General features: G+C 39.6%; 1 pseudogene; it reads left to right on the forward strand.

Moving 5' to 3' along the window:
• The first annotated feature begins 5,298 nt into the window (after positions 1–5,298).
• On the forward strand, positions 5,299–5,846 carry LOC105825105 (annotated as a pseudogene).
• Positions 5,847–7,549: the final 1,703 nt, after the last annotated feature.

The following is a 7,549-nucleotide window of genomic DNA, read 5'->3' on the forward strand; positions in this document are numbered from 1 at the left end:
ATGTCGAAATTGGGCTCCAAATGTACGTCTTTCAAGAAGTCTTTTCTCCTTGGATCACTCTGCAGCTGTCCCGTCAGGGCCTATTGACACTATTTCGTATAATGCAATAGCCGTATTGTGGGGAGTTAAGCCCATAGATGCACACCGGTTGTGCTCACATCCCGGCTCTAAAACTTACAAGTTGTATGACCCTAGATTTTCTCAATGAATGATCCCTTTTAAAAGCCCTTGTCACAGTTCTTAGAACAGGAAAAAGAAATTCTTCTTGATTTGTTTTGTACACATACGTTTGGTCTCAAGAAATGTCTATTGAATAACTGTCTTCACAAATGAACTCCAATGCATGGAAATACAATGATCGTACCTGAATAGCTTCACTTACAAATGGTCAAATGTCTGGAATTCAGAGCATTCTTTTTATAGTGTGTCAGAAATTCTGAGCATTTTTCTTATATTGTGTTGGGTTAGTAGGATCAGATTTGAGGGTTACACTGACTGTAGGAATGTGTGCCTACATCCGTGAACTTTAAGATCTGACATGCGCAGGCTCAAATCCAGCCGCTCATGTGTCTCTTAGCCTCAAACATCCACAATGTCCCCCCAAATAAGATAGAAGAAATTGGGGAATAACTTCTGGATAGCCATTTTAGACAAAAGACACAAGAATAGAAGACTATAAAGTATAAACATTATGATAAATCTTCAGTACTCTAGCCAGACTCTGTGCCAGGCCATCTCTTCCTGGAGGGATCCAAGTGGCGATTCAGCCACGTCTGTAGGGCTGCACATTTGAGAAGCACATGCAGGGCCGCATCCCCTCTCTAATATTGAGGCTCAGGGGCCCCAAGTCCATCTGTGGTTCATAATGGACACTGAGATATTTGAACAAAGTCAGCATGAGATGCTTCCTAAAGGTAGAAGGCTGTATGGCTGACTTCTTGAGGGTTTTAGAGGCATTGCTTGGTGAATCCATAGCTATGTAGCTGACAGTCTTTCAAGTGTGAACATCAGCACGTGCAGAGACAACAGAATCAGCAACGATACAGGGTTCCACGTCTTAGGGACAGCCTCCTACCTTCCTACTGTTTTACTTATCCTATCATGAAGATCTTTTTTCTTTTTTTTTTTTTGCTTCTCAAACCATAATATTTGATACCTAAGCTTCCTGGAGGCTTAACAGAATCCTTTACTTAAAACATAAACATATATTGTTTCACAATCCTGCTTCGAAATATGATAGCACTAAACAGAAAACCATTTCTTTTCCCTTTACCATGGTTCTAATGAAAATAAAGACACACTTGATGCTGACAGGTTATTGAGTCAAGCACAGGGTATTTTTGTTTATGGGGGTGGTGATTTGAGAGAAGAGGGAGGCTTTTTCTTCAATAACACATTTTTCAGTCATTAATTCATTATTTTATTGAATCCACCTCCACCCCGAGGCTTAGCACAGCATTCCTTAAAATCTGTGATAATTGTCAAAGTAATTTAGGTTTAACGGGACTTTTTGCTGACAGTGCTGGGGAAGGAGGGGGGAAAGCAATGAGCATTAAGGTACAAATTGCTCTTTCTAAACATATTACCTGCAACAGAATTCAAATGGTATTCCTTATTATCCCTCCACACACCTTCTTAACATGGACTCAAACGACTTTCTCACTCGCTTTCTTCCATTTTTCTTTTTAGAGAGCAAAACTGTGGCATGCTGTAAAAACATGTCATCACTGGTACACAGGCAATTAACTTTTATTAAACAAAGGCAGTGGTGGCATTTTAAAATGATGATTATTAATATATGCTAAAGAGGAGGGAATAGTCTTCTCATTATGAATCACCCCAAACTCTCTCTCTAGACACTCTTTTCATATGACCTTGAAATGAAAAACCTTTAGATCCTTACAAATGTTTTTTAAAAACTAAATCATTCAATAAGCTGGTTCAAATGTGATTTTCAGGCAGTAGTGTGCTGGTTTAGCAACCAGCTGTCATTTGCAGTCTTCGCCCCTCCTGATAAATACTCCCACCATAGCTGATTTCAAGCTACCGCCACGATGCCCCAACGCGGTGTCGGGAAGAGATACACACGGTCAGCTCCCACCACTGGTACGAACCCATCAGGGCTGAGGTAGAAGATGAAGCACACCCCCAAAATTCAGCTCTTATACCACCACTTGGGGCAGGGGGGAACCTATCAGAAATGATATATTTCCTCTGCCCCGCCAAGCCTGACAAGCCTTCCTCACTGGAATGTTCTCTAGGAGCTCACTTTTATCTATGATCCCAATCTAGGAGCTACAATCAAGAACAACTAAAAAAAAAAAGGAAGGCAGGGTGTTCAGTTGTCTAGACAATGTCTTAATAGCCCTTATTAGTATTATTATTGACTAGAACGAAGCACTTAGCATAAATGAACCCAGGGAATTCTCAAGGATCCCTGAGGAGTAAGCAGGCAGTAAGTGTGGATTCTGTTTTATAGGAAGCTAAGGGTTTCTGAGAAGATAAGAAATCAAGCTTGGCAATAGAACATTAAGCAGCAATAAACATTTTCAGCTGCATAGCGGAAGAGACCCTCTTCTCTGGGAAACACAACCACTCTTTATTCTCCCCCACACACACTCCAGTCTTTGTACTCTTAACAGTGGTTCCACTTAAACTTAACCTATTTTCCCCCAGCAGGAGCTCGGGGACCTGGTTAGCATAAAAAATTAGAAGCAGCAGCCTCTGTGAATTGGGACCTTCTTTTTGCCCCCACCCAGATTGTCACACGTCCTAAAAATATATGGAGAGAATAGCCTTATGTAGCCTTATGAAACAGGCCATCTCGTTGAGAAATTAAAACTTATCTTATGCTTCTTGCTGAAAACTCATTGGCCAAAAGAAAATAAGATTATTTTTTTTTCTCCTCTGCCAGTCATTTTTCTGGGTTCTGAATTTCTCAGAAGAAAAGTCATCGTTCTTGGTTTCAGACCCATTGGAATAGATTAAGCAATCCAGTCCCAAAGGTAGAGGGCATGGAAGTTCTTGCCCCACTAGGCCCTGAAAAGAGCCGGGTATCCAGAGACCGGAAGCTGAGGATGAGGGACCTTGGAGTCGTGATGGTAGGTTGGGAGTAGAAGACGGGCTGGTCCCTCCCAGCACCTAAGAAGTAGCAGCACTTCCAGGTGAATGTCTAGAACCCAGTCCAGCCTGGGCATCTGGTTCAGCGTTCCATGGAGGAAGTGGGTGGTAATAGAGAAATGCCTTCAAATGGACCACACAAGTTTAAACAACAAACATCTCAGCAACTGACAACTAGAACAGAGGACAGAGGCCGTAGGCCAATTATTCTGGTTCATTTAAGCCCTTTGGCTCTCTCACTATTCTGTGTGAAGAAGGTCTCCAGAAAAAAACGTCTTGAGTTTCGGTGTCCTGCTGACCAAGCAAATAGAGTGAGCCATATTTAACTTGATTTACAACAATAAAGAAATGAGATGCTTTTTGTATCTGAGTGTCATACTGAAAATCTTGGAGTCCCTTTACTGTGGCAGGAAAAACTTCTTATAATCCTCCCTTGCCAACTTAGGCTAACTGGATACCCTACCCTGGTTTTTTGTTTGTTTGCTTGCTTGCTTGTTTTTTGGTTTTTTGTTTGTTTGTTTGTTTGAGACAGGGTCTTACTCTATTGCCAGAGGTAGAATGCAGTGACATCATTATAGCTCACAGCAACCTCAAATGCCTGGGCACAAGCATCCTCCTGCCTAAGCCTCCTGAGTAGCTGAGACAATAGGTACATGCCACCACACCCAGCTATTTTTCTATTTTTTGTGGAGATGGAGTCTCACAATGTTGCTTGGGCTGAAACCCTGTTAATCCCATACTCCCGTGAATGTTCCCTGGTTCAACAAATATCTCCACTGCAAATGAACTAACTACTCATGAAGCTAGACTTAGTTAACTGGCTCAGGGCTCGGACATTTATACCTGCAAAGTGTAGATTACCCTAGATCTTTACCCCTTTTTGATTAAATTAAACTTGATCAAAGATGTATGCACCCTCTTTAAATTAGTAATTACTATGGAGAAATGTTGCTCCTACTTTACCTTTTTTGCCTGATTTGAATATTTAGATATATCTGAGGTACATTTCTGGAATCTTAGCTGCTTTGTACAGAAATGTTATGAAACAAAGCAAAAACAGACAAAGCATGAAAAATGTATCGATCGCCACTAGCGAGTCAAGTGCCCAAAGCTCTCTTGCTTTCCATGACGTCAGAGAATAACAGAGGAATATGCAATTATAAAGTATGAGATTATTGTGCCAACTTTGCTCTGAAGATAGTGAGTCCCATTTTCTGCTTGTAATTAAAAGCAGGTGTCACGACCTTCAGATTGGGCAAGTTATTTAACCTCTGTGGGCCTTGATTTCCTCGCCTAAAAGTTTTTGTGTTCAGATAGATGATGTCTGAGGTTCCACATGACACTGAAATTCTATCATTCCAAGATATTATGAAATCCCAAAAACAAAGGACTAAAGGGGGATTGTTCTCATTCTATTGTCCATCCAGCTGGATTTATCAGATTAAGATTCTGAGTTTATAAATAAGGAAGAAAAGACACTGATACAATGTAGAACACATTTGCAGGAAAAGCATTTTTCGTCCATACGGATCTTAACAATTTCACGTGCTAACAAATAATTGAACAGACTATCTATAGAAATGGTTTTGTTCATTTATCCACTTTTCTCTATAATAGTAAAAATAACTTTATTGCTCTGTTATAAAATTGTGTTCAAATAAAAATAGAGAAATGCAATTCTCAACTGTTTCCTCAGATCTAAGAAGTCTCTGCAAGCCCAAACATCTCTTTATATAAGCACAAAGGTAAGAGTGCCATCTGCTGGTCTAAGTTACTAACAGTGTCTTCACAACTTTATATAATAAAATTTTACTTGACAAGTAACTTCTAAAATTTGAGTCCACACCCTGCTTTGAGGAAAGCACCGCGATTTTCAATAACTTCATGTACAGAGCTTAAAGAAAAAAATCATTTTTCCAAATGCACAAAACATATAGCATACCAAAGCATTACTCTCTGAATTAAATAAATACTTATGTTAATTATATCCTACAACATTTACCATATCAAAAAACTATAAACCTACTGGTTCCAAGAATAAGCAGATAGTGTCTTTCTTTAAAAGCTTCTAAGAAAGCTAGAATATTTGGAATGTTTATACAATTAGGAAATAGTGTCAAAAGATTTCTCACTTAGCTCTTCCTCTCAAGCAGCCTGAGGTGATCTGTGAAAATCGTTCGCTATTCACTTGACCCAGAAAACCCCACAAAATCATGCAAGTCAAGAGTTTCAAATCTTCGTGTTCACTTCAAGAACACTCGTGAAACTGCCCAGGCCATCAAGGGTATGCACATATGGAAAGCCACCAAGTATCTGAAAGATGTCACTTTGAAGAAACCATGTGTACCGTTCCGAGGCTACAATGGTGGAGTTGGTAGGTGTGCCCAGGCCAAACAGTGGGGCTGGACACAGGGTAGGTGGCCCAAAAAGAGTGCTGAATTTTTGCTGCACATGCTTAAAAATGCAGAGAGCAATGCTGAACTTAAGGGTTTCGATGTAGATTCTCTGGTCATTGAGCATATGCAGATGAGCAAAATACCCAAGATGCGTCGCCGAATTTACAGAGCTCATGGTCGGATTAATCCATACATGAGCTCCCCCGCCACATCGAGATGATCCTCACTGAAAAAGAACAAATTGTTCTAAAACCACAAGAGGAGGTTGCACAGAAGAAAAAGATATCCCAGAAGAAACTGAAGAAACAAAAACTTATGGCACAGGAATAGATGCAACATAAAATAAATGCAAATAACAGTAAAAAAAAAAGATTCCTCAGTTAGACAACAGCAACCTGAATGGTAACTCCATAAACAGGGCTCAATTAAGTAAGGAAGAACACACAGTTCAGTTGAAAAGTCATAAGTCATATTTAATCATAATTTCATGCCTCCACGCTGACACTGAGAGGCAGATGAAGGCCACACCGCAGCACTTACTGACTCCATCCTTCGGGAGTGCTGCAGCATTGACATCTGGGCCACCAAGAGTACTCTTATTCTCCTTAATCCCCTCCCCCCAAAAATAAATTTCCTTGAGAGAAGATTTTCTTTTAAGAGGACCTCCTACAGCCATGGAGTGGCTCAGGGAACATTTCACATAAAAAAAAAAAAAATTCAATCAAATTACTAAGTCCAGTAAGTCTGAGATAATCCCAGGAAATTTTATTCCATTGCCTGAAATGTTGGATAATTATTCACACAATGCTGAAGGGACATCTAAGGAGGTGTGTGAGACAACTGGAATGCTTTTTATTCAAAACGATACTTGAAGCCTCCTATGTGGAAAACGTTTAACTGGAAAAAACAATCATTCTAAACAGATGAGGTTCAATATTACCAAGAATCCAAGAGATGACTAGCATAGCTCTTTAGGATCCTTGGCATTCCTACTAATTTTCTGCCTTCCCTGTACTGTGAAGGTAGTCTCCCAACAGTTCATCGATTCTTGGCATGAAAGGCCTTTTTTTCCACGATGTCATGCTGTGAGGTTGTATGGAAAAGCCAATTATTAAAATATCAAACCAAGTAACTAGTATACTCTAAATAAATTTAGGCATAGGCAAAGACAAAATGTGTATTTAAAAGAAAACATGCTTTACTGTTCTTTGTTCAAAGATAATATCAGTTGTGTTATTTCCTCTGTGTATGTATGTGAATAAGTGGTGAATAAGCCACCTAACAGATTAGCCACAGTCTGTATGTGAATTAAAACTATTTCATGATCAAAGGGTCATTTCAGTTAGAGTTGGTGCCACATCTTCACACTTTTTCTATCAGCGGTACCAGGATGTGCAAATGCAGTTGCCCGATGTTTACATACTGCTTCTGGTTCTCTGAGAATGTCTTTAGGTCATTTTGTGTGACTCCACCAGCCTTGCCAAAGTGCTAATGACAGAGCTCTGCAACCACATCCACAAGAATGCAGGAAACCAACCGGTTGTGAGTTTACAAGTAGTTAATGACAATAGACAACTTGGAGGAAATTAGTTCATGTAAAACATGCCACTCTTCAAACCTACTCAACATTGAAACATACCACAGATCAACTGCAGTAACAACATTCAGACCAAGAGGAGTAATTTATATTTGTATTGTACTCCATAATATTTCATTTTCCCATATATTATTTTCCCATATATCATTTCATTTGTTTTCCAGGACACCCTCTGAGATAGGAACACCATTTTACAGATCACTTGAGATCACTCACTCCATTTTTCACAGTCAAAAAATAGTTACTGGGTTTCTCCACTTGAATAATGTTTACTGTAGTACTAAAAACCCATCAGAGTTTGTCAATGAGATACCAGTAAATGTTAACCCATAACCTATAGGTTGACATAATCCAATGAAACACGATGCTGGTTTCTTGTAGAACTACCTTTTATACTGATGTATTCACCAACCACCCAAATAGCTGGCACTGCCAC

Source organism: Propithecus coquereli, unplaced genomic scaffold (assembly GCF_000956105.1).
Source record: "Propithecus coquereli isolate 6110/MARCELLA unplaced genomic scaffold, Pcoq_1.0 Scaffold78, whole genome shotgun sequence".
Lineage (NCBI taxonomy): Eukaryota > Metazoa > Chordata > Mammalia > Primates > Indriidae > Propithecus > Propithecus coquereli.